The sequence below is a fragment of the Nicotiana attenuata genome, unplaced genomic scaffold (assembly GCF_001879085.1).
Source record: "Nicotiana attenuata strain UT unplaced genomic scaffold, NIATTr2, whole genome shotgun sequence".
Lineage (NCBI taxonomy): Eukaryota > Viridiplantae > Streptophyta > Magnoliopsida > Solanales > Solanaceae > Nicotiana > Nicotiana attenuata.
In genome coordinates this window covers 86,472-98,483 of record NW_017672933.1, presented here as the reverse complement: position 1 = coordinate 98,483, position 12,012 = coordinate 86,472, and positions in this window count along the sequence as shown.

Sequence of the window (12,012 nt, the reverse complement as noted above, 5' to 3'; positions counted from 1 at the left end):
ACCTTGAAAACTAACGATCCTATTTTGATTAAGAAAAAATTTTATTACTTATTATGTGTCAATTTCCTATTGGCTTAAATTAAAACCTCACCCACAACCACTTATTAGCCCACTCCAGGACCCAAAATATTCATACCCGACCCATGACCCGCTTATTGAAATGCCCTAACTTCACCTCTCAACTTCTACTCTTCCATACCTGCCCTCCCACTCTACATCTTCTCTAATCATCCTCCTCCATGGCCAAAGTACAATAAAGGCCAAATACCTATGTGGCCCCTTAAACTTGGCTCCAGTTTTCATTTTAACACTTTAACTAAGGCCAGTACCTATTGAACACTCAAACCTGGTCTAGTTGTGCCTATTAAACACAATAGCTGACATGGCAAAAAAATATGTATTTCACCACTCTTAAGCGCGCGAATGGATCTGAAAGTATATTTTTCCTTCTTTTTTATTTAAACTAGTCTTACGATACACGCGTTGCGCGTGTAACGTATCTAAATGAGTATAGAACTTTTAAAAAATTATATAAACATTATTTTTGAATTAAAATAAATGTGTAAAATTTCAACAAAGAATATTGAGTATGTATATATAGTTAATTCAATAAGGAATATCAATTTATACCTTTCTCTCTCTATGTTTTCTTTTAACTCTTTTAAATACTACCTTAAACTACTTATGAATAAATGTATCTAATGTATTTTCATTAATTTCAATATATAAATTTATCTTATCTATGTTTTACTTTTCGAGTATTGTAATTGGATTTGTAATTTAATATGTGTATAAATTTACAATATGTATTCAACTTATTCAAATAATTAACTTAAAGTACATTATAGTAATTTATTACTTTGAATTGAAATACTACCATTATTTTCTAAACGTAAGCATGCCGTATTAAACTTATATATGTTTTCATACTCGACCTAATATGTTGTAAGTTGCTCTGCATATTATTAGTAATCTTTAATTTTTGAAGACTTAAAATTAGACCTAAATTTTATTAGTAGATATCTAACACGTTTGTGTACATTTTAGTAATCTTTTATTATTAGTAATGTTTCTAGAATTATTTGTTGAAGGAATAGTTTAGTTTTTTAAAGCAACAAAAGTGAAGATGCCGACCAACTTCAACTTTGTGAAAAATATATTCCTAGATTTTTAGGTACCTTAAATATTTTATTTTTAGTTAGATTTATTTCCAGAAATTTATATTTGCCTTATATTTTCAGATTATTTATCTTTCAAAATTAACATTTAAAAATAACTATGTAGGTAATTTTAAAAATTAATTCTTTGGAACTACACTAATTAATACTTTCAAATCTAAAATCCTCGTTGTTTCCAATTAATAATTTTTTTTGTGTTTGTTTTTACTTTTAAGCTTTAGAAATGTTTAGGTAAACAAATTATATGCCTACCTAACGGTGAGAGGGTTCATAATTTTGGAGTTAAAGATTAGTTATTTTACCCAATTCAAATAAGGAATGTATTAGGCATAAAGATTTTGTGCAATTTAATTATACTTTAATTGTAAAATATATATATGGTAAAATTTTAATAATTTTGAAGTCCTAATTATAAGGACTTAATACTTACTTGATTAGAATAAGGAAAAATTTAATAAGTAATAAATTTGGTTTAATTAGCTAGAAGAATAACCAAATGACTATTTTGTCTGGTGTGAACTTTATTTTAAAAGGGTAAAAAAGATGAACGACATTTTGTAAAAGGCCGTCGTGCTTTTAATATAGTATATAGAATAGATATAGATAGATATAGATATAGATAAAAATCTCTTTTTATAAAGCAACCATGTCACCACCTTATTAACTCCATTACTGCCGCTCCTCCGCCATTGGTGCGACCATTCTCCTTCGTTCTTCTTTCTCCTCACACCACCCTCCACCCTTCCCCATCTTCCTCCTCCCTACCCACCACTGCCACCACCACCCTCGATCCTTTCCCTTCCCTCCTTACATGAAACGGAGATTTAAAAATTCAGAGACGGAGAACAAGTTGACTCAGGAGGTTGAATTGATGAGATAATTAAAATTGATCAGAAATTGGATCAAAGAAAATTGGTGAAGTATGAGATTGACGATGAAGACCACGATGGAAAATTTTCCGACCATGAAGCTCTGCAAATTTTCCATGAACTTCAAATTATTTTTTGTCTTTAGATATTTATTTTTTTAGTCAATGGATCAACGTCATACACCGTCAATCTGCTGCAGAGCTTGAAAGAAATCAGGTTCCATAGAAGACTCTCCCCAATACTCAGCGTTTAAACAGATGGAATGAAACCCATTTCTCTTTCTCTCTTTTTCTTTCTAGATTTTTTACTTTTCTTTTTCTCTGCTGACTTGTCTTTTTATTGGTGTCATTTGTTAGGTCAATGGCAAGTAGCTTCACGCTTTGAAGTCTGTTTAATGTTATAAAAAATGTGTTTAATAGTAAAAATAGCAAGGTCTAACCAGTTTTCGGACTGGTCATTCAAAAATAGCCAGCGTTTACTAAATCAATGAAAAATAGCCATTATTTTATTGCAACAGTGACCGATCTAGCATAATATACTGGAGTTCGGTGCACCTGTGTACGAATTTTCAGCATATTATGCTGGAACTCCAACACACGGAAAGTTCCAGCATAATATACTGGAGATTCGAGCACTTGTGTATGAACTTCCAGCATATTATACTGGATCGGTATACTTTACTGGAACTCCAGTATATTATGTTGGAGTTCTAGTGTACTTATGCTGGAACTCCATCATATTATGCTGGAGTTTCAGCATATTTATCCTGGAACTCCAGTATAATATGCTGGAGTTCAAGTATACTTATGCTGAAACTCCAACATAATATACTGGCGTATTTTCCGGGTTTTGAACAGTGTTTTCGCTCAGATTTATCTTAACATGAAAGTTAGCTAGATTTCGATTACTTTTAAAACTGGGCTATTTTTGAACAACCACTTGTAAATCTGGCTATTTTTGAATTTCTCCCTGTTTAATAGGTATAAGTAAGATAAGGTTTCAGAGCCTGTTTGGATTAGCTGATTTGAAGTAGCTAATAAGCATTAGGTATTGAAAAACACTTTTAAATGCTGAAACTGATTTAATAAATAAGCAGTTACGTGTTTGGGTAACCTATGGCAGTTGATATTCAGGCCTCGGCCAATCGGTTCGTGAGGTTGGATATTTTAGAGCCCAGTCGGGTCCTAGCATGTGTGGTTTCTCGGTCTTCCTTGCTTGATCGTATTAGAGAGCGCCGGTATGATGATCCTCATTTGCTTGTCCTCAAGGACAAGGTTCCACATGATGATGCCAGAGATGTGTCTTTTGGTGATGATGGAGTATTGAGGATGCAGGGTCAGATATGTCTACCAAATGTAGATGGGCTTCAAGAGTTGATTCTAGAGAAGGCTTATAGTTTGCGGTATTCCAACTATTCGGATGCCATGAAGATATACCAGGATTTGAGACAGCACTATTGGTGGAGGAGAATGAAGAAAGATATAGTGGGGTTTGTAGCTCGGTGTCTCAATTGTCAGCAGGTGAAATATGAGCATCAGAGACCGGGTGGCTTGCTTCAGCAAATAGAGATTCCAAAGTAGAAGTGGGAGCGGATCACCATGGATTTCATAGTTGAACTCCTACGGACTTTGAGGAAGTTCTATAATATTTGGGTGAATGTGGATCGCCTGACCAAGTCCACGCACTTCTTTCCTTTGTGTACTACCTATTCTTCAGAGCGGTTAGCTGAGATTTATATCCGAGAGATTGTTCGCCTGCATGGTGTCCCAGTTTCCATCATTTCAGATAGAGGTACTCAGTTTACATCGCGGTTTTGGAGGACCGTGCAGCGAGAGTTGGGTACTCAGGTTGAGTTGAGCACAGCTTTTCGCCCTCAGTCGGACGGACAATCCAAGTGCACAATTCAGATATTGGAGGACATGTTGCGCGTTTGTGTCATTGACTTTGGGGGTTCATGGGACCAGTTTCTGCCGCTCGCAGAGTTTGCTTACAACAACAGTTATCAGTCGAGTATTGAGATGGCTCCGTATGAGGCTTTATATGGGAGGCGGTGTAGATCTCTCGTATGTTGGTTTGAGCCAGGCGAGGCTAGGCTTTTGGGTACAGACTTGGTACAGGATGCTTTGGACAAGGTGAAAATGATTCAGGAGCGTCTTCGTACAGAACAGTCAAGACAAAAGAGGTATGCTGACAAAAAAGTTTGTGATGTGTCTTATATGGTTAGGGAGAAGGTTCTACTGAAGGTTTCACCCATGAAGGGTGTTATGACATTTGGGAAGAAGGGCAAATTGAGCCCTCGGTTCATTGGGCCTTTTGAGGTGCTTCGTAGGATTGGCGAGGTGGCTTATGAGCTTGCCTTGCCACCTAGCTTGTCGGGTGTGCATCCGGTATTTCATGTTTCTATGCTCTGGAAGTATATCGGCGATCCGTTTCATGTCTTGGATTTCAGCACGGTTCAATTAAATGGTTATTTGACTTATGAGGTTGAGCCAGTGGCTATTTTGGAGCGGCAGGTCCGAAAGTTGAGGTTGAAGGATATAGCTTCACCTAAAGTGCAGTGGAGAGGTCGGCCCATGGAGGAGGATACTTTGGAGACCGAGCGGGATATACGAAGCAGATATCCACACCTATTTGAGGCTTTAGGTATGTTTCTAGACTTGTTCGAGGACGAACGTTTGTATAAGAGGGGGAGAATGTAACAGCCCGGCCTGTCGTTTCCTGAGTTATAGCCCCGTTTCCCCCATTTCTTCTTCCTTCTATGTTCTTCAGCTGTATTTTATCATATTGTGTTGGTTGGTTCGGATTTGGAGTGGGATGAGACGCTTACTCAACCGGATGTTGACTTTTGTGTAAACAATCTCGGATGTGAATTTTGATGTTTCCGTTAGATCCGTTAGGTGATTTTGGACTTAGAAGCGCGTTCGGAATGTAATTTGAAGGTCTATGGTAGAATTAGGCTTGAATTGGCGAAATTGGAGATTTGGCGATTTTTGGTCGGCAGTGGAAAATTTTATATTAGGGTCGTAACGGAATTCGGGAAGTTGTATTAAGTTGGTAGTGTCATTTGTGACGTGTGTGCAAAATTTGAGTACATTCGGACGAGGTTTGGTAGGTTTCGAAGTCGTTTGTCGAATTTGAAAGTTTATAAGTTCTTAAGCTTGAATCCGAGGGTAATTTGGTGTTTTGATGTTGTTTTGGGAGATCCGAAGGTTCGAATACGTTTGAATTATGTTATGGGATGTGTTGGTATGCTTGGTTGAGGTCCCGAGGGCCTCGGGTGAGTTTCGGGTGGTTATCGGATCATTAGTTGGCTTTGGAAGTTGGCAGATCTCTGGTATCTGGTCTCTGGTCGAAGTGCGCACTGCACAAAATTAGTGCGGACCGCGGAGGTGTTATACGGCCGCGACAAAATTGTGCGACAAAATTACATGACAATGCATTTCATAAGTTGACCTTACACTATTTTAGCACAGTTACAAGTTTGCAAATGTGTAGCCAAATATTAATAAGATCTTTTCTTTTCCCATCCCCTCTAATTATAACAACATCATTTATTTTTCCGTCACCTACCTACCCCTATTGCTCTCTTCTCAATTTTCACCCATAATTTAATAAAAAAGAATCATATGCAAACAAAAATAAAAACAAAAATCAGCTCCCCAGTTTTAGTGTAACCATTGATCGAGACACTAAGTCAACACTCACCCGTGCCTTCTTCCATAACCAATACTTCTCGGAATTTTTTTTTTGATTTTGTATATCTTCAGGTTTATACATACCTATCGCAAGTACAAAACGCAAAAACAGATGCACGAGAAACCTAAAATCTCATCTCCTTTAATGCTAATCTTGTTAAATTTCGATTATGATTTTGTGAGATATTTGGAGTGGGTACTGTTTGAGCTTATTAGAAATAGTCTTAGTAGGTTGTATACAAAGTTTGAAGTTATTTGCTTGAGATTTGGACTAGTTTTATACAAGAATTGGAAGTGAAAATCGTACAAAAATTTTGTCAGACTTGCTTATACACTTTTATACAATGTTATACACTTTTGTACAAAGAGGTTCATTTAAGAGTGTACTATGGGCCGGGCCCAGCCCGGAACCGGCCCGGGACCGCGGGCCAAACGAGCCTAACGGGCCGGTCTCAAATGGTGCATTAAGCCCGTAGCGGGCCGGTCCTACACAAATAGCCCACGAGCCCGGGACCGCTAAGCCCGGGACCAGCAGGCGAGCTTGGGCCGGTTCAACCGGGTCTAACGGTCCTCAACGGCTATATTTTTAAAAAAAAATTTTTTTTTAAAGATGACCAACGGTCAGATTTTAAAATCTAGCCGTTGGCCATCAAAAAATAGCCGTTTGGGAGTTTAAAAAAAAGCCATTTGGCCCCCAAACTTTTTTTTAACCCCAAGCTTTATATAATTACACTTTTTCCCAATTCTCAACTATAAATACCTCCTCATTCTTTCATTTTTACTCACAAATTCATCAATCTCTCTCAATCTCTCTCAATCTATATCTAATTCTCTTCTATAATTGCTTACTTTATTATTGCAATTTCGTGAAAAATTGTGAAGTTGGTGAATTGAAGTATTCAAGTCTTCAAGTCTTCAACGATTTTCAATTTTCAAGAAGTTGTTCATCAATTCGGTAAACTCGTTCCAACTCTTATGTATTAAGAATATAGTTTTGTTTGTTTTAGTTTGTATAATTATAATTAATATGGCCTTTTCTTTGAAAAATATGTTTGGTGGTAAGGGAAAATCTAAAATTGGTGAATCTAGTCGCCAAGCTACTACCCTTCCCCCGGCTCCCCGACCCAGACCTCTTACCCGTCCTCCTCCACCTATTATTCTTGATAGTGATAACCCTTGTTTTCAATTTTCCGATAGTGAATTTTGCCATGATGTTGCACCAGGTCAACAATTAAATGAAGAAGTTATGAATGCTCTTTATCCTAATAAAACTATCTTTGAAAATGATGAGGAAAATGATGATGTAGATGAAACCCAACCGGATTTAGATGATACACCTACTAGTCCTGTTAATAACCCAACTGATGCCCCGCCCGACCCACCTATACGAAACCCCTACTTTTAATAGACCAACCTTCTAATCGCCCGAAACATCACTTGTTTGGAACTTTTTACTCAATTAGAGAACAAATAAGGCTAAGTGTAAAAACTTGTGGGGGTTTGCTAGCGCATAAATTTACTGGAGACCGTAGCGGTAGGGTAGTTTTGACTAGACACATAAAAACACACCCTAGAGATAAAGCTAAATTTTTACAAATGAAAGCGCAGCTAGAGGGGACAACTGTAGATACTACGGTTAACCTAGTACAGGTTCAAATCTAGTTCAACCAGGAATTAAACACTGTGACCGGTGGTATTTTATATTACGATCCAAATAAAGATCGTGAAGAATTAGCAAAGATGGTTACTGTTATGTGCTTACCCTATTGTTTTCCTTCTAACCCTCACTTTGTGCATTATATTAGAAGAGTTTTTAATCCTACTTATAAAGGTTGGCCTCGCGCAACCGTAAAGAGCGATATTTATAAATATGAACAATATTGAGGTATTATTTATTATATAGTCGGATTGCTATTACCACTGATATTGGTAGAAAGTGGTATGACTGTGATTATCTTACTGTAACTACTCATTGGATTGATGACGAATGGAAAATGCAAAAGCGCATTATGCTTATAGAATAATTAATTCACGTCACACAGGTAAGTTTATTGCTACAATGTTGCAGTATTTTGTAGATATTTTTGCATTAGAGATAAAATAATATCTTTTCTATGGATAATGCTTCTAGTAACTCTAATGCTATAGGCTTACTTACAACTACACTAAATCCTGCATTTAGTAATTGTTTCCATGTTAGATGTGTCTGTCATATTTACCATTTAATCGTCGGTGATGGTATGAGAATTTTTTAGAAATTGAAAAGGTTAAAATGGCTCTTAATTGTTTGGTATTCAACAGTAGAAGTAGACTTAGAGAGTATTTTATTGATGAATTTGGCCTTGAGAAAGAAAGGTTCTAAAGCTTGTCCGACTAGATGGAATTATATGTACGAAAGTTAGTAGTTGCATATGAATATAGAAACCCAATCAATGCAACGTTTTGCTCGTGTTGGTGGTGAGGATGATGAATGAATCCTTAACAAATCAAGATTGGAATAATGTAAAATTCTTATAGATTTTTTCAAAAATTTCATCAAGCTACAAATGAATTGTCTGGGGCTATTACCTACTATTTCAAACTGTTTGTTTATTGCAGCACTATGTGATTTGTTTGCTGATTTTTCAGAGGGTGGGGAAAATTATCACTTGCTATAAATGTATGAAAAGAAAAAGTTTAATAATTTTTTCCTATCCCTATTTAGGTAGTGTCATGTTTTATCCATGAAATTAGGAGGTTCCTCACTTTTGATATTCAATATTTATAAGGCTTTTAGATCTTTCAGATGAAGAATTTGCTACCACTTGCAGATGAGCCTCTATAAAAATAAATGCTCAAACAATTTATAAATGCTTATCACTTGCCCTTAGGTCATTCTACCAAAGGCTTCTTCGTCTTCGATAAGTTAAAAAGTGCGGCGGCCTAAAAGCACTTAGTTCTTGGACGGAGTTCAGGGGCCTCAAGGTGATATATTGATGATTACCATCTCAGCATTTGCGGGCTTAAGTATGATTCCAGCGGACCTTGGGGTGGCTCTGTTGGTGGAGAATTTTTCCGGTTCTTGCAAGGATGGCTTCGGGTATTTTGTATTCGATTCAACAGTGGCATCAGAGAGCGCTTTCAGTCAAGCAAGACTTCAAATAGTTCATCGAGCGTCTATAGGGAGAGCTTGGAAAAATCAGTACTCTTTAGAGATTGGATCCCCTCGGAAAAGAAGAAAATTTTGGACCTTGCAGAATCACAACTGGAGATAGACGAAGCTTATGAAGAAATGCTAGCGGAACTTGCGGAGGATGCTGCTTCGCCCGGAAGCGGTGATGAACAAGCTTCTTTTCCGCCACCACCAACGGAACTTCCTCTGAACCTTGAAGGATTTATGAAATTTGTTAGAGATACTATGTAGATTATGGTGTAACTTGTACTTTGGCACATCTTCTTTAGTTTTTTTTCCTTTTAATGTACTACATAATATATATATATATATATATATATATATATATATATATATATATGTGTGTGTGTGTGTGTGTGTGTAGTGTGTGTGTGTGTTTATATATAGTTTACATAATATATATAAGATATATACTACATAATATACTACAGCATCCCAATGTGATTCACCTTACGTGAGTATTTTAATCCCGTACAATTCATGAAATCCCTTTTTTTCTTTAAACCATTACTCAATCGATGGCCTAAACGTCATCCATTATTTATCACAATTACACCCTCGTTCCACCACCAAGGCAGGATTCCATCTCTTCTAAATGCTACTAGTATTAGACTCCTTTGAGTTCATTGAAGCTATACTGAACTTTCTATAACTTAGAGAAACTATCAACCCTCTTGTTTTCATGGGCTTAATCTCGAGTACTTATTCATTCTCGTCACCTCTTCACTCGCCTTTTCTTATCCTTACTCCTGCCTTCCTAAAACCTTGTCGTTTTACCATACTTTAGCTTGCGGCCTACACATATCTATTTATGCTACTCGCAACCTTCCTTCAACTTGCTTGCACCATAGATTTCCTTATGTCATCCCGGAATATCAAGCGAGATATCACATCATTTCAAACTCTTCTTAACTCTCTTAATTAGACTTGTCGATACCTAGAAGATGGGCCGCGACGGGTACCCGGTACCTTACTCAACCGAGTACCAACATAAAGTATCTTTCTGATCACATCATCATAGGTAAGTGCGCTAGAAGGGATGTCATGAGATAACCAGAGTAAACATGAGGGAATACCCGACATAGAATGACCCAACTTGAAATAGAAACTCATACCTGTGACATACGGGCTTATAAGGCCAATATGATCCATTATATACTAATAATATAGGCCGGCAAGGCCATACAAGTATCTGTATACATGACATCTGTCTACAAGTCTCTAAGAGTACATACTTATCATAAAGGTCGGGACAGGGCCCCACCATACCAAACAATACGTGTCTAAATCATACTGATCAAACAAGCAAGTCCAGAGCAAATGGCGCGCACCAACATCTTCCACGGAGCTACTTCGAGGACTCTTGACCCCTCTATCGGGACCTGCGGGCATGAAACACAACGTCCCCAAGTAAATGGGACGTCAGTACAAATAATGTACCGAGTATGTAAGGAATAAAAATTAGTAAACAATAGACATGAGAGAAACATGGAGTAAAAGAATCGACATGTAAGTGTGAATAGCTATGTGAATCACTTAATACTTATAATGTCACGCATATGCGTATAAATGTCATACCATGCATGGGTATAGGCGTTCATAGCATCATCAAGCCTCTGAGGACATCCCACCATATCATCTCGACCACTGTGGGCAAATCATCAACGTATACCAGCTGATCAAGTGGTGGAGCGTGTATAACGCCGTAACCTTTTCCCATATATATATATATATATATATATATATATATATATATATATATATATATATATATACACATACATACACGTATATAACGCCATCTGGTCATGGGTCAATGTACATGTATAAATGAATGCAATGCATGAGAATTATGTCAATAAAGTCTCTCGGAACGTCATAAGACCATTATGCCTCTGATTAATATCATGAAGTAAACTTTATCAACTTACGTATTTTCTGAGACCCATGAACAGATGATAAAATAATTGGACACATGGAGAATCAAGAAGATAGGCACTTCTAGTACTTCTATGAATAGAGTCATTTATGAAAGTTGTGCATTTGCTTGTTTCGTTTGTATCGTATGGATCATGCCAAAAGGAAAGAAGGGATAGCCTTAACATACATCTGTTGCTTGGCTAGCGGTAGCCCACAAGTTCCTGTACGCTCTACGGATGATAATCTACATTGTATAAATGATTTGGATCACAATCGAATCAATAAACCAAGAATTGGATTCACGACAATATTTTATCGAACACTTAGGGTGCATAAGCTTCATTTCATCCTACAATGACAAGTCAACACTAATAGCTCTTCTCCTCCACTCACAACACAACCACCATCATAAACAAATATACTTCACAATTTTCAGCCATAGGATACCTAAAGAACCACTCAAAACCGTTCAACAACTCTATGATCCAAATGACCTCAAAAACACGGAGAATAGTATGATATTACCTTGACCAGCAAGAATATGAACACATATACATATTTATAACTATATTAGCCCTTCAACACAACCAAATTCTTCCTCAAAAACACTTCAAGAACCTTTATTTCTACATCAATAAGAATTTAAAGTGGATTTCTCCAAGTAGAAGACAAACTTATCTAGAAGGATTATTGAATTCTAACCTTAATTATTTGAAGAAAATGGATAATATGAACTTGAGATAAGCCTTTCCTAACATATTTACACACAAAAATTCCCAAACCAAGAGGAAAATTGCAATACAATTGCCTTAGAGAGAGTTGTCCGTAAGGTGAAATTGTAAAGGGCTCCTAATTGTTTGAGGTGGGGTTTATATGAATTGTATGATGTGCAGCAACTCCTAAATGACCTCCTTCAATATAAAGATTGGATAAGTATCAATTTGTAATTACTTAGGGACTTCGAGGTGGAAGAGGCAATAATTGCCTTTACTTGGCAATAGATATTTTACAAAGAATACATTTATACACATAAACACCTCAACATTTCTCTACTAATTATAGGACCCATATTACGCTAATCATGTGTATTATGCATAAATACATGCTAGCATATGTAGTTTTAACATCATAATCAATACTCATGCCACGACCAAGTTCTCCCTCCGTGAACTATCGTG